Source organism: Dermochelys coriacea, chromosome 7, assembly GCF_009764565.3.
Source record: "Dermochelys coriacea isolate rDerCor1 chromosome 7, rDerCor1.pri.v4, whole genome shotgun sequence".
NCBI lineage: Eukaryota > Metazoa > Chordata > Testudines > Dermochelyidae > Dermochelys > Dermochelys coriacea.
Genome location: NC_050074.1, coordinates 54,488,799 through 54,512,071, shown reverse-complemented (window position 1 = coordinate 54,512,071; position 23,273 = coordinate 54,488,799). Strand labels below are relative to the sequence as shown.

Sequence of the window (23,273 nt, the reverse complement as noted above, 5' to 3'; positions counted from 1 at the left end):
GGGAAAATTGGAAAGCGTCCAGCAGAGGGCAACAAAAATGATTAGGGGACTGGAACACGTGACTTGTGAGGAGAGGCTGAGGGAACTGGGATTGTTTAGTCTGCAGAAGAGAAGACTGATGGGGGATTTGATAGCTGCTTTCAACTATCTGAAAGGGGGTTCCAAAGGGGATGGATCTAGACTGTTCTCAGTGGTAGCAGATGACAGAACGAGGAGTAATGGTCTCAAGTTGCAGTGGGGGAGATTTAGGTTGTATATTAGGAAAAACTTTTTCACTAGGAGGGTGGTGAAGCACTGGAATGGGTAAGCTAGGGAGGTGGTGGAATCCCCTCCCTTCAAGGTTTTTAAGGTCAGGCTTGACAAAGCCCTGGCTGGGATGATTTGGTTGGGGATTGGTCCTGCTTTGAGCAGGGGGTTGGACTTGATGACCTCCTGAGGTCCTTCCAACCCTGATATTCTATGATTCTACCTCTAATATGTACCTACAAGGTCTGTCTTGTTTGCAGATTGGCAATTCTTGTATGGCTTGTCATGCCATTAAAGCATTATTGGATATAATTGTTGTCTTCCCAAGGCCAGGTGGTGCTTGGGACAGTTTCCCTTGATTCTAAAGAGAATTTAGACAGAGAAACTGAGTTCCTCCATTAATCCTTGAACCAAGATAACCAGACAATGTTGAAGAACCATGGATAAAACACTCACTCCTATCTTTACCCCCTCAAGGGTGGGGGAGAGGATGGGGAATTCCCCCTCCTCCCTCAGCAAGCCCCAAGCAAGTGAATAGGAAGTCCAAGTCTCTGACTTTTTGGGAGGAACTAACAGAACCAGATTCTGCCTTTTAATATGGAGGGAGGTGCAAGGAAATCTGATCTATATTTGCACAGTATCCAAGTAATCTGCCTGAAAGGAAGAATAGAAGATATTTGCTCCTGTGTGAGTTGCCAGGATTATAAGCCCTTGACTAAGATGTGTATAGATGGCACAGCATTGAGGGCAAAAAAGGGAACCCTCAAGGAAAAATCTGGAAACATGGGTTATCCTTCACAGATTTTTTTATTTTTAATTTGAAAACCAAATTTATGTTTAAGAACTTAATTTTGCATTTGAGAGACTAACAAATTTATTTGAGCATAAGCTTTTGTGAGCTACAGCTCACTTCATCGGATGCATTCACTGAATGCACCTGGAATGCATCCGATGAAGTGAGCTGTAGCTCACGAAAGCTTATGATCAAATAAATTTGTTAGTCTCTAAGGTGCCACAAGTACTCCTTTTCTTTTTGCGAATACAGACTAACATGGCTACTACTCTGAAACCTGTAATTTTGCATTTGTCACAGAGAGCGTGTTGAAGACATTGAACTCACCTTAAGCCCTTTCTGTGAGAGAACAGCAGTGGATGCTGATATTTTTCCAAAGAAATGTACATACAAACAGGTTTGTTCCTCACTGTCTCTCACCGGACAGAATGTATTTCAGTTTTCATCACCTGCAGTCCCTGGGACCTATTTCTTACCCAAGGTTTGTGTGTCTGGCTACAGCTAAACCTTCTTCTGTCCTGCTTTGTTCTTGCCTCTCACCTGTGAAATCTAGCAAAACAATTATGAGTTAGGGTTGGGCCCCTTTGCACAGATAGGACTGGTGTGTATGTATATGAGAGAGAGAGAGATTCAGTGCCCAATTTTGGCAGATTATTGTAACCTTTGTTTGACTTGCTATTTGCTCCTGGCTGGTTGTCATAGCCTAGGCAGGGAAGGCTGTGGATTACAAGTAAAAGTGCCCAACACTGAACCAGGAAAACTTCTCAAAGACTGAAACAAAAATAAACATGGGGCTGGCTACAAGTGTAATGATACTGTGTCAGAATCACTAGGGCCCTACTACATCACAAATACAACCATGTGTAGACAAGGCCTAAATCTGTGGCAGAAAGAAAATTGTCTTGCACGAAAACTCACAGGTGTGGTGTTTGTAGTCTGTCTGATCTCTCTCACCACTCTGATCCCTCACCCTTCTCCTTGAACCTTCCTTACCAGAAATAGTAGTAATGGTTTTTCTTTTGAGCAAATGGGGAGACTATTCCATTAAAGTATGCTGCCATGGAGAATAGTGTTAACTCCGGTAGTTCTCCTCAAGACGACATCTAGATGTGGTCTGTGCTCTTACTTCAAAAGGTCTTGTTTAACTTCTGCTTTTTCCCCCCCTCCAAGTTGTTCCCTTCACAAGTGATAAAGTCAGGAGTCACTGAACTTCTCTGGTTTTCATGAGGAAGTGGTGTGACAAGTGACTCTGACACACACTTCCGACTTTAAATTGAGAAGGAGCTGATATTCAGTGGTTGAGATTGATTCTTTTTGCAAGGAATGGGATATATTTCCACAAGCTATCCTGTATTCTCTACCACTCCTATGTAGCACATGCCAGTGTGCCATCTTCAATCACTAGCTACCAGGGCTGGATTGGAACCAGTGACTTGAGAGAGAGGTTTCCAGAGCTGTCCTGGAGTCCATCCCAATATGCTGATTGTGGTGTTGCCTTTGAAGCTTGCTGGTGCGCTGGCATTCCAGGGAGGGAGACAGGGCAGGAAGAGGCTGTTTGCTTTTCTATTTAAAGTCATTTTAAAAGTCCATGTAAACAAGTTGCCAATGCCAGCACAGCCCAATTAAGGCTGGGGACATCTGAGAGAGGATTAGTAGGACTCCATGGGGTATGAAGCCGAGATCTTAATTTAGATCTATTAAGAGATTTACTTGGGAGGATGGGGTTTTGCTCCCTTTTGTTTAATTTACTAAGATTGGATTAGCTACAAACAAGGACACTAACCCCAAACATATTTACCTTGCTGCTGCTTCTGTGCTAATTACATAAGGACTCTGAAGTTGCAGGCTGGGCCTGCATGCAGGGTTAGCTGCTGTGATGGACTCAGAACTCTCATTGCCCTTTAACGAAACATCCCCACAACAATGTTGTTGCACAGCAATGAGCCAAAACATGTCAGGTGTACTGTTTGGGGCCATTGTGGTAATATTTTTATAAAGATAGTCTTTGCTTGGATTGGAGGGTTGCAGAGGCCAATAACATTCTCTTTCCCTGCAATCACTGCTGTCAGCTGGAATTTTCAGTTTTAAAGCTCAATATTAGTAGCCAGAAAGAGGGGAATAGATAAGGGTTAAACTAGTTTCATCTCCAGAATGAACACACCTCTTCCGTAGTTCTCAGTGATTCTCCCAAATCACTGCTTCAGTGATTAGAGAAAGGTTTTTGTTTGGCTGGAGTACCAAGCCTGTGAGGGAATTGAGGTTTACTTTCCTCTTCCCCAATGTTACCATAATGTATTATATAGCACTGAGATCCTGCTTCAGCCCTCACTGCAATGATTAAAATACCTGGTTTATCAAAACTCTCCCTCTAGAGGCTATCGGTCATTTGAGGGTAGCAGAGAAGGCCTATCTTGTAGATCCGAGCTTTCCAAGACTGGCATAGCTATGTCTGTTAGAATTGTGAAGAGGTGTGGTTCCTGACCGATGCTATGCCAACAAAAGCTACTAGTGTAGTAGGCACAGTTACTGGCAAAACTGATTTTACTAGTGTAACCTGTTCTGCTCATGGTGCATGGTTTTATGAGACTGATACAAAGCACAGCTTTGTAGGTATAGTTACATCTATGACAGGTATAGCAATTGCTTGCAATATCTTTGGGAAATCTTACTTTATTAAGTTTATGTATTTTTGTAGGCCAGGGTCTGAGAGAGGTGACCACACCACCTCCAAGAATAATTAACAGTAGGGCGTGATTAGACAAATTCATTCAGAGAAGTTCCACCACCTGGAGAAACTCAGACGTATGAGTTCAAACTGGATTCTCCAAGAAATGACCAACAAAGAAGGGGCTTTTGGATAAATGGCCTGAGTTTAAACTGACTCAGGGCCCTTTTTCTGATCTAGTGAATTGACAGGACCTTCTGTCCCAGGGGGCCCAGTCTTTCTTGGGAAGGGTTGGAGGACATTGGCCTACTGAGACCCCATAAGACAGATAGTTGACCTCTAGTAAGCTTTTAGCCTGCGTATAGAAACTTTTATTATTTGTATGTTTTCTCTGTAGTGCTTTCACCTTAAAAATAAATGTGCTTGCTTATAAAGAGCTGTGTGATAACACATAGCTGCTGGCAATTACAGCTGTTCATAGTCTTCAGAGAGAAGGCAAAGATCAGATGCAGGAATATTTAGGCAGTCTGGCTTGCCACAAATATCACAGTGTAGACAGTGTGCATCCTGAGAAAAATCCCAGTCGGAAGGGGGAGAGAGACAGGTCTCTGTCCAAGAGAGATGGTGACTGAGGATCTGGAAGCCTAGAGTTGGTGCCCTCAAGGGACCATGGAGAGGGAATATAGGTGCATTTGCCCTGAACTGTGACAGCATGCACACTAGTATACCTGTACTGGTAAACCAGTCCTATTGTAGACATAGCGTAGAGTATTACAGAGAGCCCTCCACCCTATTTTCCTGTAACTTGGCATAGTCTTTGTGACTGTGGAATTTGTCAAAGGAGGTGGTCTCTGAAGTGAGGTAGACAAGGTGGTGATTGTGGTGGTAGCAGCACACACCATGTTTTCCCCAGTCTTTAGTTTCAGAGCCCTGAAAGGCAGAGCACCCCATTCCTTGTAGTGAAGGTGTGTGGAAATGTGTCTTCACTGCGCTAGAGCCTGCAGCCTGGGTAGGCAGAGCTAATTGCTTCTCCCAGGGCAAGTATCCTTTGAACATCCTGGTATTTACCTAATGCCAAGATCTTGATGTCTAAAGCTGGATAAAGCAGATGGAAAGGTAGTTTAGTGTGCAAACCACCCAAGGATGCGTAATGGTAGTGATGTTGCTGACCTAAATTCCTCTTTACTTGCAGTAAGTATGGGACAACCCAAGTAACAGTTTGGGGGAAAGAGGCTTTCTTTCCAGCATGCCTCTTTTTGAGAAGAATCTAATCTTTGGACAGAAAGCTGGGAATTGTAGTTCCAGCACTGAACATAAAGTTGGCCATTATGACAGATACACAAGAACATTAAAGACTTTCTCTAATCTTCCTCGACTGAATAGAATTAAAGAGACAGTTAACCAGTATCCAGCAAACCTGTATCTATATAAATATGTAGGCTTGGGGGAAGTGTACCCAAGAGTTTAAATAATGACAGGTTTCAGAGTAGCAGCTGTGTTAGTCTGTATTCGCAAAAAGAAAAGGAGTTTTCTTTTTTCCAAGAGTTTAAAGAGAACTAACGAAGTAAATCTTGTCTCTTCTGAAAATAATTCCTAAATAGTGTGGAGCCAGGAAAGGTTTGCAGTGAATTTGCTGATTTCCATGCCATTAATGCAGTGCTGAGGGATTTTAACATAATTTTTTTGCATACAATAACTTGGAGGGAAGTAATTCATTAACAGTCACAGGAGATGGGATCAGTGTCTTGAAGCTAAAAATTGAAACATGTTTAGTTAGGTGTAAAGGAAAGTCTCTCTCTCAATGGTTTTATTGCCTGTACTTAACTTTCAAAGTAAAACAACAATGCTTAGTGATGGTGGCGTATTAGTGAAAACACTTGGAGCACAGTGGCAGAATAGATAGTTTTCAGAGTAGCAGCCATGTTAGTCTGTATTTGCAAAAAGAAAAGGAGTACTTGTGGCACCTTAGAGACTAACAAATTTATTAAAGCATAAGCTTTCATGAGCTACTGCTCACTTCATCGGATCACTTCATGCATCCGATGAAGTGAGCTGTAGCTCACAAAAGCTTATGCTCTAATAAATTTGTTAGTCTCTAAGGTGCCACAAGTACTCCTTTTCTTTTTGAGAATAGATAGTGTTCACTTTTAGCTGTGGAACACATTTTTTAAAAAGGTTCAGGATATCCTCTTAACTTATATTTGTTCCTTTTGAGGGATTGATTCCTTGAGTGCACAGTGTCTTTTATCCACTGCTTGGCAATAATGTCTTCGTATCTTAGATAGTACTTTTCTTCCTGAATGACTTCAATGTGCTTTTCAAATCATATGTATAAGAATCACTTAACCTGCAATGCCACTGAAATTCACCCACCTCATGGGTAAAACAGCACCCAGCATGGCATTACAACAGCATAGATGAGGAAGTAAAGAATAAAATATATAGTAATAGGTAACCCACTCTGGATTGAATTAAAAAACAAACAGAAAATAGTCCGGACCTAATATATAACCTAAACTTTTCCTCATTTAGCTTCAGGCTGTTGCTCTTTGTCCTAGCCTACCGTGAGACAGTGGAAAAGAATCCCAGCAGAGGTGTTCAAGATGCCATCACTGCACTTTCTCATGATCAACTTAGATACAAGATGCTGGTATGTGTAGAAGAGGGAGACATCCTGCAAAGTGCAAGAATCAGAGCAGGTCACGCAAACAGTCTAACTGGCTTAATGTCTCTTGCTCTAGCACTGTACATAGCTGTTGGAAAAGCCTTGAAAGATGCTGTCTTCAGCTAACAGAGGGTGCTTTGCCTAAATCAATCAGGCTTAGGTCTCCTGTGATGTTTTTTTTAACATCCTTCCATAAGGTTCCCTGGTTTCTCTGCATTCTTCTGTTTTCACTTCATTGTAAGATTTTGGTGTCTCATTACTGAACTGTTAGTTTTGTGCTCTCTATCACTATCCGTTAAACTAACCTCTCTGGAGAGCTATCCCCATGTGTCGTTCTGTCTGAAATCCCCTTGCCCTGATGCTCTGCCTATCAAAGAATAAAACTTTAAGCATATACAGAGCTTTACATCTAGTCATAACCATGCTTTCCTCTAGCACATCCTGCTTTCCCCTGCATTGCTCTAGACTCTTACTTCTAATTCCATTTTAAAATAGGACCCCCTCATATATCAGTCTATCATGGGGCTCAGAGCTTTAGTGAAACACAGTTAGATTTGATTCATGCACAACCTGTTCCTGTACTGATTTTTCCCGCCACATTTGTTTCTCCCTTTTGGTGCACAAGGAATTGATCCTTTTACCATTTTTATTCCCGTATCCCAAATTCCTACAGTAGAGCCTCAGTATGTTTGACTGGAGGCTTGTTGATCATGTGTCATATGGAAAATTTGTTCTTTTTATGAGATTTGTTCATAGAACAGGTATCGGTTTGGGTGAAGCTGTAAGCTACAGTGTGGCAACAAGAGTAATTTTCCATTGATGAATAAATGTCCCTAGGTTAGCACTTCTCATCTTGTGAGCTTCATATCTGAAGGCAGCATAAACACATGACAGCTTCAAAAGACAAACTCCCCCAGCAACCTATCAATGTGTACTGGAGTGTCAGGCGCTGCTGTCTGTGTGGGCTCCATTCCTCCCGTCCCTACCCCTCCCTCCCTCGCTCCTTATCTGATTGATGTGGCTTTTCATGCTGTCATTCACTCTCCCTGGCATTACATTTTTCGTTTTCCTCTTCCGGATTCTCTCCCTGTTGAAACAAAAGGCGAACTCGTTTCCAGTGGTGCAGCACCAGTCTGTGCTGTCTCTGAGGGGCTGGGGGATTCTCTGCATCTCGTTCTGTGTCGGAACCAACGGTGAACTTGTTTAGTGGCTTCACAAGCAATGTTTTTGAACTGCTGCCAGATTCCCTCCCCTGCTGTGCAAGTGGAGTTCAAAGCCCTTCTGTGAGTAGATACACGGTATGTGTAAACGGACAAGGAATTTAATCTGTGATTCCCTATCCCACAGGAGTGCCTGACGACTGCGTCATGCCACGACTCCCTGAATACTGGACCAGGCTTCTCTCTGCCTCCCTCTGGACACCACTATCCCTACTTTATTTCTGGGATTTCAGAGAGTAAGGTGGAAGCTTTTCAGATAGGAGCTGAGAAACAAGGTGAAAAGATCTGTGCTGTTGGACCCTCTATTATATAGGACCCTGCTTTGCTCACCTGTGGCTGCAGACAGCCTTCCTTGCATGCTGATTGCTATCTGTCTGGTGCTCACCATGCTCAGCAGTGAAGCTCTTGCTTTCAGTGTAGATTTATTTACGTGTGTGTGTGTGTGTGTGTGTGTGTGTGTGTGTGTGTGTGTGTGTGTGTAAAATTCCAGTATCCTCATGTTCACAAACTGATTTGAGAGGTTTTGGCAACTCCAAGAGAAGAGAAGAGATCCACTGCTACAAATGACTGTTCAGCCATCCACTGGCTGTGCAGCCCAGCTGCCTTTTCAGGAAGGGCCAGCTCGCTTCTTACATGTCTTTGTGAAGATTTTCTCTAGGGCTTGTGCTTTTCCTCACTTCCCCTTTTTTTCTGGTGTGTTTCCTTGGCTTGCTGGCTGTCAGAGTTAACGGATCAAGCTTCCTGGACATCTTGGAGAGATCCCACTTCACTTTGAAATGCGCCTTTTAAAGGTAGGGAGTTGGAAGGTGTTTGTAGTGTTTCACATCGATTGTCATTTATACTCTGGCAGGTACAAGGGAGCTTGTCTCTGGCTTGCTTTTGTGCACTGTCATTTGACTGTTGATTTAGCAAATCTTCATCTGCAAGAGCCATGCTGCAGGAGAGGGGATGGATGGAGAGGCTGCAGTACAGTAACTGTATTAGGTGATCTGGCTTGCCATGGCCATTAAGGCTCTTTGTTAGCTCTCTCCTCCTCCTCTTTGCCCCTCGCTGATAGGTTGTTGCTTTGTCTTGGCTTGCTTCTGGGTTAAATTTAGGTTCTAAAATGTGCTGGATAAAAGGAGGAATCTGATTGATTGCCCAGTGTGGAGTTCCAATATTTCTCTTGGTGGCTTAATGTGCATCTGAACAGCACAGGGGTCCTAGTATAACTGCACATATTGTCCTGGGCTATTAAGCTCACTTATACTACAAGTAAACACACTCTTGACCCTTATCAGTCAGTCACCTTAGTCCTGGGTAACCAGACTGCTCTGTGGAGGAACACGTTGCAGCGAAATCAGTAACTGGTGAAGTCATTTTAAAGACCAAAGAAATTAGAGATGGAAAATTTAAAAATCAGGTTAGGTCTTGTCAGTCCCCCAAGGGCCAGGGCAGGATTATTCTGTACATTATTTTTTCTAGGGCTTTGTCATACAGCTGTTTAAATCTTCATTTTCACGTTGGAGCAAAACCAGAGGCTTTAAAATTAATGTTTGGTAACTTGAAAGCTTAGAAAGAGAGATTCATATAAATATATGTGAAGAACAGAGAATAAAATTAGTGAAAGCAAAGCCTTGAGTAACTTTGTATCAGCTTCTTCCATGTTGGTCTTCTGGGGAGAAGGGTCTAAATTGTTCTCCTGGAGGATTTCTCCTCCATCACAGGGCTCCATAATAAGGCTGCCATCCTGCTGGTCGAGGGATATTAGCTGGAACTTGATTCCAAGACCAATAACAATGTTCTTTAATCAACCAGTGAAGTTCCTATTGAACAAAATACAGTGCTGCTACCACCCGATGGGCCAAGTGCACACCTTCTGTGTCTTAGCCCACTGCTGCTGGCCTGGGAAACGAGACGCTGGGTTTAGGATCCAGGCCAGAGACCTCATGCTGGGCAGGTTCCTTCTCTGACTCTTACTAGAATAGAGATGATAGGGATGGGGTGCTGTTTTCCAAGTGCTGTAATTGAGTAAATGTGGTTCCCACAATATACTGTATGATCCCCACAATGGGGATATGTGAGAGATGAGGTGATTTTCTGTTTTCTCCTCTGGCCTCAGTTCTCTTGCTATTTTAAAGGTAGGTGAAGGGTGAAGAGAGGGTGGAATATGCCAGGGCTATTCAGTGCATGTCTGCTGCTAGAATACAGTAGAGCAGCACAAGGCATCTGAGCTGTGGATCTGATGTGTGTCTGGATAATGAGCAGCAGTGCTTGCTGCGCTGGAGTTCTTTCCCTGCATTGCCACAGGAGGAATACTCCTACTTTGCCTTTCTATAACCCCTGAAATCCAAAGAGCTCAAAGGGGATAAATGCGGCATGTATTATTGCCATCCCCATTTTACATCTGAAGAAACTGAGGCACAGAGTGTGATCAGCCTGTCAAAAGTCACATTGTGACAGAGCCAGGAATCTTGGCTCCCGTTTCCCTGCTGCAGTCATTAGACAACACCCTAAAAGGCTTATCTGTTTTCGTTATTTGGAAGCAGTGGCTATAAAAATAAAAATGGTCTTTCTGCTCTCGGTCATTCTATGATCTCTGGGGCACACAGTCTGCCTGTCTTATGTGGATTCTCAGCAGTGAAAAAAAGTAAAAACCTACAGAGAGCTAGAGTCATTAGCCCCATTACTCTCCATAACACCTAAACAACCATTTTACAAGCCCAGTAGCATGTTTCAGGTTGTGTATGGCAGACACTTCTCAGGTGTTGCAGCCATGCGTCTCCAAACACAGATGAGGTCTCTTCACATGACTTCATGCTCTGTCAGGTAATATTGCATCAGGGTGTGTAGATGTGATTGGGTACTCACCCCACCCCACACACCTGGGCCTCTTGGAAGTTCTCTTCATCAGGTAATGCAGTGTGCAGCATAGGCAGGGATCTAGGGGTGCTACTGCACCCTTTGACTTGAAGTGGTTTCCATTATATCCAGGGTTTACAGTTTGGTTCAACGGCTCTCAGCACCCCCACTATACAAATTGTTCCCGCACCCCTGGTGTGTGACCTCTGCAGCTGTACTAAAATAGGGTGAGTATTTCAATGGCTGTCATGCTGCAGAGTGCTTGTTCCCTGGCAATGTTTCATGAGGGAGTCTCCCTGTGCCCATAAGACTTTAGGTCTGTTTGAAAGCTGGCAAAGTCGATTGTCCTCAGATGGGATACTAGTATGTATGGAATATCCCCTGCAGACTAGGACAGTTATCTTGTCCCATTCAGCCCCTTTAAGCATGCTGGCTCCTGCACCTTATTGTTCCAGAGTCTGCTAAAGCGCACACAGGCTGTCTCCTCTCTGCCAGCAGTGTCTTCTGCCATGCAGGCAGGATGAGTGACTGTGAAGCTTGTTCCCAAACACCCAGTTCTATACCAGCTTGGGAATGTGCGGCGGCGTCCTGTCCTACCTGTGGAGAGGGGGGATGGGGAACGCATCCCTGATGCTGATTCCAAATAGGGTGCCAGGGATCCCAGAGCCACAATTCCTCTTGCTCATTCATGCGAATCATCTGCAAAACATGCAGGGTGGGGGGAGAGATAAGAAGCAAAGTCTATGAACTAAGCCTGCTCACATACATTAGGATGAGCCCAGGCATGAGGTGAAAGGAAGGGCTCAGAGCTCTTCATTATCTAATACTCCCTCAGGGCAGTACTAGACTCACTGTAGAGCAAGCAAGCCAGTCCCAGGGCTGGCAGAGAGAGACCATTGTTCTGTGTGAATATGGGTGATACTGGAATGTTTTATTTAATCTGAAGCCATCTTTAATGCAAAATATTCCTCTGAGGGATTTGTTTTCATTGCTAACCATTTCAGAAGTCACATTCAAGCCAGCACTGTGCCTTCTCCCAAACAAAAGGCAGTAAGGTTTGGAGTTCATTCACCACAGAAAGGATGCACTTGCCTTTCACTCCACTGCATGTGTTGGGGTGATGTAAAGTTCCTGCTCTGTAAAACAGCAAACTGGGTTGGGAGAAGGGGAAGACAAAAGGAAGACATTAACCTCTTTATGTGCTTTGTGTTCCTGTTTGGGGAAGGTTTTATGTGGCATTCCCTGGTCTTTAATGGCCACTGAATGGTACCAGTGGGAGCTTTGGAGAGTAGGAAGCCTTTTTACATTGAAAATTAAAATACCAATTTCATTATGTGGTGACCACACACATAACCCCAGAGGGAAGGGAGAGAGCATCTTGCATGGGTCGCTAGCATCCCCCTCCGGTCTACATACACAGCATCTCTGATGGGGGCTCCAGAGGGAGGGGGAAGTGATTAGGCACGACATGGGATCTCTTACTGGGGGATTGGTCTAGATCTCTTGAATTGGTTGACTGAGATTAGCCTGGTGCTTAGTTTTGGCTTCTAAAGTTGGGATGCATGGAAGAGATAAGGGGTATCTTTCTGTAAGAGATAGGAGGCCAAAAATAGCATCTCCCTTCGTTGCTTTTTGGTGCCTTTGCAAAGTCCTTTGTAGTTTTGTATATGTGGGATTTTAGTCAAAGCAAATACCCACCCCCCACCCCAAAATAAATGCCATTCCCAGCAGTTTAACTTCCATAGCCCTGTACTAGAGTGGCACATGAGTGTCTGCAGCTCTCCCTCCCCACAGCTAATGATGGTGCAGTACAAGAACTAGGTGCAATGGAAGAAAAATAATTTCTCTCATCCGTGGGGTTGTTATAAACAAGTTTGTAAAGCTATTATTGTTTTTCTAATTGGAAACTGCTGAGGGATTTTCCACCTTGTAACTGTCTCAAATTTCATAATCCAGAATGTTTACAACAGAGCAGACAGTGTACAGAAGTGTGTGAGTTGCCCTCCGTCTTGATAGAATAATCGTTCGTATTAATAGAGCTCTTTCCATCTGAGTGCCGTGCAGACACCATGTTTCACAGCACCCCAGTGTACTTTTATCCCCCACTTTACAGATGGGGTAACTGCAGGAGAGGAAGTTCATGTGTCTTGTGCAAAGTTGCACCACACAGTCAATAGCAAAACTGAAACTAGAACCAGAAACCCTAATTCTCACCCCATTCCCTCCCAGTGAGAAAATGATCATAGCCGACGTGAGTAGTGAAGCTGTGACCTTGCCTCTGGTGCTTGTGGACTGGGGACCAAACACGGAGTGAAGACCCAAATATCCCATTCCGCTTCTATCTCTTCTATGCTGTTGCTCTTCCCTTATCCCGTCCTCTGAGTATTCAAGGAGACATGGAAGCCAGTAGCACTGAAAGGGCCTTCCTCATTACATGCAGTTCCAGGTGTTGGCCTTCTTACTGGCTTCTTTCTCAGCTCAAGATTCATTATTTCTGTATTCAGGAGAACTTACTGTCTGATAACCTCTGCAGAACAGGAGAAGATTGAGGCCCCAGCGTGTGTGCGGGAGCCCTAGTCTACACTAGAAGCGGGGATCGATCTAAGTTACGCAACTTCAGCTATGTGAATAACATGGATGAAGTCAACATACTTAGATCGACTTACCGTGGTGTCTTCACCGCTGTGAGTCAACTGCTGCCACTGCTCCGTCGACTCTGCCTGCGCCCATGCGACTCTGCCTGCATCAACGGGAGAGCGCTCGGGGGTTGATTTATCGCATCTAAACTAGACACAATGGATCAATCGCTGCCCACCGATCCGGCGGGCGGTGTAGACATACCCGGAAAGTGTCAGAAAAGGGCTCCCGCCTTAACTACCGTGGTAGTGTGAGTGAGAGCAGCATCTGTCTGAAATGCCCTTACGCACATCCCTTGGCTTTGCTCAGGTAGTTATCAGTTACTGCTGATAAAAGGCTGCCTCCCAGAGCAGAAGGAAACAAGGGGATTGAAACTGGAGGGCTGCATTGATTGATATCCTAGAGCTGAAATTAGAGATATTTGTCAAGCTGATGGTCCAGTGTGGCTGAGGTGGTGGTGCACACTTGTCATGGCACTGAGGTATATCTTTGAACTTGTGTGTTTGGCTGTGTCCTCCTTCTTTTCCCTCTCCATTGTGGCCAGGATTCTGAAGGTGCAATGCACAGGTTCTTTCAGAGCTTGGCAGGCTCGCTCGAGTGAAGAGCTGGGGCTGAGATGCATTTGCCGGTGAAATGTTGTATGGTCACTTTGGATAAGCTGGAATGGAAGGTGCAGGCACAAGAGAGGTAAAGTGCAGTCAAGAGGCAGCGCAACAACAGTGAGGCTGAGTGCTGACAGATATAGCAGATTGGGAGTGTATTGTTTGAATAAAGGTCACCAGCTTGCATCAACCAGTCCCACCTTAGTAGTGTTGAAGGACTGCTTGGTGCCTTGAGGTGGGGTTGGGGTGCAGCCTGTGAACACTTCGAGTGATTTTAAAAATGCTGGTCACAGCTCCTTAGTTAAAGTTGAGTTTTGCACTTAAAGCAGGGACTTAGTCTCTTCGTTACATATGAAAAACACAACCTGTCTTCTCCAGAATGAATGCCAAAGTAATTGTGTGAGAATTTAAAAGTCATTTTTTGCCTTGAATAACCTCAGTAACAGAATAACACTCTTCAGACGTCTCTTGTAGCTACAAATTGTGTAATTCTTGGGCACTGGCTTCACCGAGCAAGGTTTAGAAATGCACAGTTAGGTAACCCAAACAGCCTTAATTCTGCCCTGTGCAGTGAGACCATGAGGGGAAAAAGAAAAAATATCCTCTTTGCTTTAAACCTGAGTTTAATGTAATTGGGACTACAGGCACTGAGATATATTAACCAAAATCATATAGTTATTGTCTGGTTTCAGAGTAGCAACCGTGTTAGTCTGTATTCGCAAAAAGAAAAGGAGAACTTGTGGCACCTTAGAGACTAACAAATTTATTTGAGCATAAGCTTTCGTGAGCTACAGCTCACTTCATCGGATGCATTTGGTGGAAAAATAGTTATTGTCTGACATCACTGTAGAGCAAAGTTAAAATTATTTGGGTGCCCTAACAGTGTATTTATGTACTTTCTTCAGAGTTTGTATATGCTGTTACTGAAATCATTTCCATACTGTTAATATGTTTGGATTTCTTTTAAGTTTTAACCTTGACTCTGAAATTCCTGGATTTGTAACGCTTGTATTTAGGATATTTACATCATTTCTATAATGTATTTTACCTTAAATAGCTGATATTTACCATAACTCCAACTCAACATAGTTTTTGTCTGGGATCTATAAAATGTGGCTGTGATACCACTCAGTGATTAATTGATTCTCTCACCATAGGAAATGCACTACCATTGGGCTGGCAGTGAGCGTTGCAAGACCATAGTAAGGCAGTTTCTTTGCATGTGTGCACTCTTTTTGACTTCTTTCTCATTCCCCAAACGCTGCTTCTCTGGCGAAAGACGCTGGTGAACACAGATGCTAGAGCAGGGTGAATAACAGGTGTTTTGATTCACTGGGAATTTCAAAAAAGAAAAGTTAATTTCGGGGTGGGACTGTCTTTTTGTTCTGTGTTTGTACAGCACTGAGTCCCAGGGGGTCCTTGGCCATGACTGGGGTTCCTAGGAACTATGATAATACTAAATAATAATAAATTAATAACATTCTTTTTCACTGACTGACCAGTTGCTTTCCCTCTCAGACAGCTTCTTGCTGAGAAACACTACAGGATGGAATTCTTGATCCAGTCTTTCCTGCACTAACACTGCTCCCACACCATGCTTGAACGCATCTGTGGTTACTAGGAACGGTTTGTCAAAGTCTGGGGCCCTTAGCACAGGGTCAGACATGAGTGTCACTTTAAGCTGGTTAAAGGCCTTCTGACACTCTTCGGTCCACTGAACGGCATTTGGCTGTTTCTTTTTGGTTAGGTCTGTCAGTGGGGTGGCGATTTGGCTGTATTGCAGTACAAATCACCTGTAATATCTGGCCAAGCATAAGAAGGATTGGACCTGTTTCTTTGACTTTGGGACAGGCCACTTTTGGAGGTTGATAGTTCCTTGACCCACCTGGTGTCCAAGGTAAGTCACTCTGTTTAGGCCAATTTGATAGTTCTTAGCCTTAACAGTTAGTCCTGCCTCCCTTATGCGCTCGAAGACTTTTTGTAGATGTTCCAGGTGTTCTGCCCAGGAATCCGAAAATATGGCCACATTGTCAAGGTAGGCGACTGCATAGTCTCCCAATCCTGCTAGGAGACCATCTACAAGGTTTTGGAAGGTGGCAGGTGCATTCCGCAGCCCGAAAGGGAGTACATTAAATTCATACAGCCTGACGTGTGGTGAAGGCTGACCTTTCCTTGGCGGATTCATTAGCGGTACCTGCCAGTACCCCTTGGTTAAGTCCAAGTTAGAGATGAACTAGGCCCGTCCCAGTTTTTCCAATAGTTCATCTGTGCGTGGCACTTGATAGTTGTCTGGGCGAGTTACAGCATTTATCTTACGGTAGTCCACACAGAAACGTATCTCCCCATCTTGTTTCGGAACGAGAACCACTGGAGATGCCCATGCACTGCCAGAGGGGCGGATTACACCCATCTGTAGCATATCCTGGATCTCCGGTTCTATATCAGTTTTAGCTTGAGGAGACACCCAGTAAGGTTGGACTTTAACTGGGTGTCAATGGAGTGGTATGCCCATTCAGTCAGTCCTGGGGTGGCTGAGAACGTCGGCGTCTAGCTAGCACACAGCTCCTTTATCTGCTGTCGCTGCATACACCCAAGGGTCATGGAGATGTTTACCTCTTCTACGCCACCATCACTTTTCCCTTCATAGTAGACAGCTTCAGGCCACTCAGCATCATCTCCTCCCTGGGCTGTAAACTGACAAACCTTTAATTCTCTGGATCGATTAGAAGAGCTGAGAGACGATGGGTTGCTCCGTGCTGCCATCCAAGCTCTTTAGAGGCTTTCATCTGCTTTCATTGGTCTGGAACTGTTCCCTTGAGGCTGGAGACATCAGTTCCTCATTGGATTGTGGATCTGGGCTTGGTCCCTCTGGAAGCGATGTAGGGGATGGGGCTGTTCCTGTTGACTGTGAACCGCTTTCCGCTGGTGCGCTATGTTGGGGTTCAGGCTCTGGCTGGTGTAGGGTTATTTGGTGGGGCCCTCTGGTGTTGGGGTTGTAAGTACTGGATTCAGTGTTGGCAATAGTTCTGGTGCTGGTTGTTCTGCTGGTTCCGGTTCTGGGACTGGCTCTGTCTGGGTCTCTGGGATTGGATCCACTACTGCCGTTGCAGACGTTGGCATGGCGTCCGGTTCCATTACCTCTGACCGGGTCCTGGTAGAAGTTTCAGGAACAGATCTAGGCGTGACAGCTTGCTTAGCCTAGCTGCGGGTGACCATTCCCACCCTCTTGGCTAGCTTCACATGATTAGCCAAGTCTTCCCCCAACAGCATGGGGATGGGATAATTATCACAGACTGAAAAGATCCACATTCCTGACCAGCCCTTGTACTGGACAGGCAACTTGGCTGTAGGCAAATCGAAAGAGTTGAACTTGAAGGGTTGAATTGTTACTTGGATCTCTGGGTCGATTAAATTGGGGTCCACTAAGGAAGCATGGATAGCTGACACTTGCGCTCCGGTGTCCCTCCATGTGGTGACCTTCTTTCCGCCCATACTCACAGTTTCCCTCTGCTCCAAGGGTATCTGGGAGGCATCGGGGCCTGAGGACCTCTGGTGTGATTCTGGTGCAATGAACTGTAATCTGTTGGGGTTCTTGGAGCAATTAGCCTTTACATGCCCCGGCTCGTTACATTTAAAACATCATCCAGCTGACAGGTCACTGGGGCGAGGTGGGTTGCTGGAGAACGGTGTGGCAGGACGATAAGGTGTCTGGAGTGTTCCTTGGTGTGTAGTTGGGGTCTTGGGTTGTCCCCGGTAGTAGGGTGAGGTCGGAGGTTGTCTCTTCTAGTCTCCACTCCAACTGCGACTAGTTTTTTTTCTTTTCTGCCACCTCCACCCATTTGGCTCCAATCTCCCCTGCCGCGATTACAGTTGTGGGCTTCCCATGTAGGATGTATCTTTCTATTTCCTCAGGAACACCCTCTAAGAACTGCTCCAGTTGCATTAGGAAGGGCAACTCTTCTGGAGATTTAACACTTGCTCCTGATATCCAGGCATCCCAATGTTTCACAATGTGGTAGGCATGTCGGGTAAATGACACGTCTGGTTTCCACCTTAGGGCTCTGAACCGCCGACGGGAATGCTTGGGTGTTAGCCCCATTCTGACTCTCACCTTGGTTTTAAAAAGTTCGTACTTGTTCATGTGTTCCCTAGGCATTTCAGCCGTCACCTCTGCTAAGGGTCCACTGAGTTGCTGCCTCAGCTCTACCATGTACTGGTCTGTAAAGATGCTGTACCCAAGGCAGCCCTTTCGAAGTTTTCTAAAGAAGGCCTCGGTATCATTGCCTGCCTTGTAGGTGGGAACTTCCTGGGATGTGAGGTGGTACCTGGAGAAGGATTGCTAGGGTTTGTTGGTATATTCTGCTGAGCCTTTGCCTTCTCCATCTCCAGTGCATGCTTCCATTCTTTTTCCTTTACCTCCATAGCTCTCCTGTGGGCAGCCTCCATTTCATGTTCCTTTGCCTCCATTTCTCTCCTGTGGGCAGCCTCTTTGGCTTTTTCTGCCTTGGGTTCTGTCATCTTAGCCCCTCTGTTTTTAACTAACTTTATACCCAAGAATTTAAAAAAAAAACCTGGCTTGTAAAATTTAGTTGTGCTGTAACCTGATACCTGTGTTCTGAGATAGCTATTCTCAGCCTACAGAAAAATCCTCTAGCTGCTCTTAGCTTAAAAAAAAAAAATCTCTTCAGGTCTGTGGAAAAACTTGTGAATTTCCCTGCAGGAGGTTAACTACCCTGCCTTTAGGTAGATAAAACTCCAGCTCATAAAAGGAAGATCCTTTTGTTATGCCTGCTGCTCTGTTCCCCAGGCAGAGACACAGAATTTACAGCTGCTGTCTCCTTTTACAAAACCCTTTTAAAATCCTACGGTGCTTCTGGTTTAAAATGATCTTAAAAAAAATCTCAAAATGATCCCACCGCTCTGCCACCATGTCAAGGTTCCTTCCCCACTCTGAACACTAGGGTATAGATGTGGGGACCTGCATGAAAGACCCCCTAAGCTTATTCTTACCAACTTAGGTTAAAAACTTTCTCAAAGTACAAACTTTGCCTTGTCCTTGAACCCTATGCTGCCACCACTAAGCATGTTAAACAAAGAACAGGGAAAGAGCCCACTTGGAGACATCTTCCCCCCAAAATATTCCCCCAAGCCCTACACCCCCTTTCCTCGGGAAGGCTTGATAAAAATCCTCGCCAATTTGCATAGGTGAACACAGACCCAAACCCTTGGATCTTAAGAACAATGAAAAAGCATTCAGGTTCTTAAATGAAGAATTTTAATTAAAGAAAAAGTAAAAAAATCACCTCTGTAAAATTAGGATGGTAAATACCTTACAGGGTAATCAGATTAAAAACATAGAGGATCCCTCTAGGCAAAACCTTAAGTTACAAAAAGACACAAAAACAGGAATATACATTCCATTCAGCACAGCTATTTTACCAGACATTAAACAAAAGGAAATCTAATGCATTTCTAGCTAGATTACTTACTAACTTAAGGAGTTATGAAGAGCATTCCTGATCTGTTCCTGGCAAAAGCATCACACAGACAGACACACAGACCCACCCTTCCCACCCCCCCAGCTTTGAAAATATCTTGTCTCCTCAGTGGTCATTTTGGTCAGGTGCCAGCAAGGTTATCTTAGCTTCTTAACCCTTTACAGGTGAAAGGATTTTGCCTCTGGCCAGGAGGGATTTTATAGTTCTGTATACAGAAAGGTGGTTACCCTTCCCTTTATATTTATGACAACAGTTTTATTTGATTGCAGTGTTCTTCACTAAACTCTCATGTACTGTTGTCTGTGTGCTGTTAAACAGCTGCCATGTTTCATCCTAAGGGAATTTCTATGTGAGTAAAATTAGTACCGGTATTATAGCACCTGCCAGCCTCTAGGTTGCTAGTATAGACAGGGTTCAGGTATATTCACATAGATTTCACGGCACAGTGGTAAAAACACATGGACCCAAATACAGTTGCTCCTCTGGTGGTGACAGTTGCTGTTTCTAGTGTAGACAAGCCCTAGCGGTGGGTGTAGAGATTTCGCTGTGTATGACCGTTCTTTATAGTGTACAAAATGCTTTGAGATCCTTTAAAGTGAAAGATACACTGTAAACATAAGAGTCTGTTGTTGTTAAGATATTTGTGCAGAATGAACTCCCACCCTCTACACTCTGGAACACATCTCGTCTTTGAAAATATTCAAGGAAGAGCATGAGACCCAATATACTGGTGTAATCACGCCGCAGTAGCTGCTTGGATACCAGGATGCAAATGCTAGGTGCAGTTGTCAGCTCGTATGTATTTTACATGCTGAAGAAAACAAAGTCTAGAATGAGACAAATTGGTTCCTTTCTCTAGCGCAGGGGTCCCCAACGAGGTGCCCGTGGGTGCCGCGGTGCCTGCAGGTTCCATGGCGCCTGCCAGGGCATTTTGGTGCGCCCACAGGACACCCCGCCGCCAAAATGCCACCAACAAGTATTGCAGTTTTTCGGTGGCATCACTTCTTAACCGCCGGCGGCATTTCAGCAGCGGGGTGTCTAGCGCCCGCCACAGTCTTCTGGGAATAGCAATATGCTATTCCCACAAGAAAGGTTGGAGACCACTGCTCTAGCGGGTCTTGGAGTTTTGTCTTCCTGGATAAGGCTGAAATCTGCTTCCCTGTCTATGGAGAGATTCTGTTTTCCAGCTTCTCCTATCATCCCTAATCCAAAGTCAAGTGCAGGGCAATTTAAATAATTGATTTACATCAGGTTGAGGCTTTGTAAAATGAACTTGAAAATGTGTGTTATTGCCGTTTGATTAAATTTATAATAAACTAAGCTGTAAATGCTGTGTTTTTTGTGGTTTATTTAAGCCACTGCTGATAGGCTATCTTATTTGAATTTACAAAACTACCATAGGCAAAAAAACAAATATTGAAAATTAAGGAACCTGCGAACACTTAAGCAGGTATGTAAGTATACTCGTATGAATAGCCCCGTTGATTTCAAAGTTAAAATTAAGCATTTGTTTAAGTGTTTTCAACATAACAGGCTACAATTGTACTTTTATTAAGAACTTTTTTCTTAGTGGCACAAAATCTGCCAAATAAAATTGCTTCAGTATTAACAGTGAAAATTGTTTAGGCTATCTGTACTTTAACCAAGTTTAGTAGGAAATGCAAAGGCTGATGGAGGAACAAAGCCTGGTCACAGTATCAAAGCTGCTTGACTTGTGGAAGTTCAGTATCCAGATGTTGGTTTTGATTGTAGATATAGTATGGGCTATTGGCAGTTTTGCGTTTCAGTTTTAGTTGTTCTCACAGTAATGACATTAATGAAGCCCTGGATTTGTCTTTTTAGCATAGAGCAGCATTTTAAATGTGAAATTTCACAGTAGAAAAAAATCTGTAAGTGAAATCAAAAATTGTACTTGCTGTTCGTTAGTTAAAAAAACAAGAACAAAACACCCACTTGGGCAATTAAAGTCTGTAAAATGTAAAGAAAATGAAGAGCTAGCAACATGTAATTACAAAATCAATTTTAAATAAAAATCATTATTTAAATTTAAAATCCAGTGCTTTTATTTGTTTTTAAATCATGATTTTTATCTACCCTTGGTTGAGTAGTATCTAAGCACAGGATCTTTCTGTGTGGTGGGAGTTCACTCATAAAAGGGGGGTATTGGATTTTTCGTATGGAGTAGGATTAAATGTGGCAAGGCAAACCTTGTACTGTGGGAGTAACTGTGTGTTTGCCTGCATTGCTGTGATATTTTTTTTAATGATTATGAGTGCAGATGGTTTGAAAGATGAAATAATTCCACCCACATAGAGGAAGACAAATTTAACAATAGCTTCCAGCTCTCTATTACCCATATGCCTGCTCTTCCAGCAGGCGCATTTGCACTGTCTCTCATGCCTCTTCCCCAAGCTGCTATGCTGTCCTCCTCCAGATCCTTCCTCAAGACTCAATTCTGCCATGCTGCCTGTGAAAAACAGGTAGCTGACACCAGGGATGCCATTTGCTAAGGGGCAAGGAGGAGGTATTTGCCCCCCCCAACTTTGGTTTGTCCCCCACTGGCTTTTCATAAGTCTATATGCTTTACTTCTCCCCCCTCCCCCCGGGGCCAACTTTGCAGGATCTCGTATAATCACATATAATGTTCCATATGGTGACACAGTTTTGCACGCACCCCCACTCCAAATGTTTCTGAAATGATGCTTCTAACTGATACAGGCAAGGCAGCAGAGATTACTGATGACATGCAGTGTCTCTCGTCTGTTTATAGCTTTAAATAACCCAAACTTCCCTCACGCCTGCAGATTGCTTGCCTGACTAAGGGCTTGTCTACACTGCGACCTTGTCGACAAAACTTTTGTCTTTCACAGGTACTTAAAAAAGCCCCCCCCCCCCCCCCCGACAAAAGTTTTGCCAACGCAAGCGGCGTTGTGAACACAGCTTTGTCGGCAGGAGCGCTCTCCTGCCGACAAAGCTACTGCCACTCACGGGGTTGGAAGTATTTTTTCGACAAAAGTGCTAACAAAATACCGACAGAGAACGTTCACACATGCTGACGTTTAGTGACACGGCTGTGTAGAGACAGCCTTGTCTAAAAGCTGTATAGTGTAGACAAGCCCTTAGTCTGTGTAACTCACCTTCCTGTCACCATAACCGTGGTCATCCTCACCCTTTCCTTCCCTTCCTTGTAACACCCGCTTACTGCATTTTGTCTTAATTTAGAGTGTAAGCTGTTTGCGACCGGGCTACTGGAACTCTGATCTTGATTGGGGCCTCTGGGAACTAGTGTATTTCAGTTAATAAACAATACTAACCTCCCAGAAACTGGTTAAACAGGTATGAAAAGCTTAAATAGAATCCTGTTCCTTTTCATTTTTGATGAGACCATCTCTAAAGGGAGACCAGACCAAAGCAGACCTTACTATAAGGGAGGTACTTCACATTTCCCCACCTCCCTGTCATGTTTTCTCAGCTACTTTTAAAGCAATAGCCAGCACCAGAGCCTATAGTGACATAGTATGCAACATCAGTGTTATAAGACGCTTTCTTGGGAGAGCTCACCCCTTCTCTGGAAGATTTCAGAGTAGCAGCCGTGTTAGTCTGTATTCACAAAAAGAAAAGGAGTACTTGTGGCACCTTAGAGACTAACAAATTTGTTAGAGCATAAGCTTTCATGAGCTACAGCTCACTTCATCGGATGCATTTGGTTGCTCACGAAAGCTTATGCTCTAATAAATTTGTTAGTCTCTAAGGTGCCACAAGTACTCCTTTTCTTCTCTGGAAGAGGATCATAAATCTTTCATCTCCTAGCCCCTTAACATTATTGAGTCTGGAGATACTGAAGCTAGCCCTGGCTACTGGATGTGACTATATGGACCCCCAGTGGCCCAGTTTGGGCTCTGCACATTGGGCCCAGTCTGCAAAAGCTGTAGCAGCAGCATATGCTTATCCCCGAGATCCTGAATTTGCAGGGTAACAGGGAGATTTCACACCCTAGGGGGTTCTGTAGCATGGGAGATGCCATGTGTGAAGAGCATGGATGAGCAGATAGTGGGGATAGGTTGTGCCAAGGTGTCAGACACCTTTCACAGCTTTTTGTGTGTGGT

At 44.2% G+C, this 23,273-nt stretch overlaps 1 protein-coding gene across 17 annotated transcripts in view; it reads left to right on the top strand.

The window, feature by feature from the left end:
* The window catches only part of NDST2 (N-deacetylase and N-sulfotransferase 2), a 231,546-nt gene that overhangs the window by 167,291 nt on the left and 40,982 nt on the right, over positions 1-23,273 (top strand). For 3 of the 17 annotated variants that reach the window (XM_043519650.1, XM_043519640.1, XM_038409746.2), the window contains 3 exons: positions 1,340-1,436; positions 7,717-7,864; positions 8,312-8,380. The exons of 5 other annotated variants lie outside the window; for them this stretch is intronic. The gene's annotated coding sequence lies outside the window, so the exon portion shown is untranslated. Of the gene's footprint in view, positions 1-1,339; positions 1,437-6,236; positions 6,355-7,427; positions 7,653-7,716; positions 8,381-23,273 lie in introns of those variants that run through there. 9 more of the 17 variants (XM_043519652.1, XM_043519649.1, XM_043519648.1 and 6 more) reach the window with 8 other exon arrangements.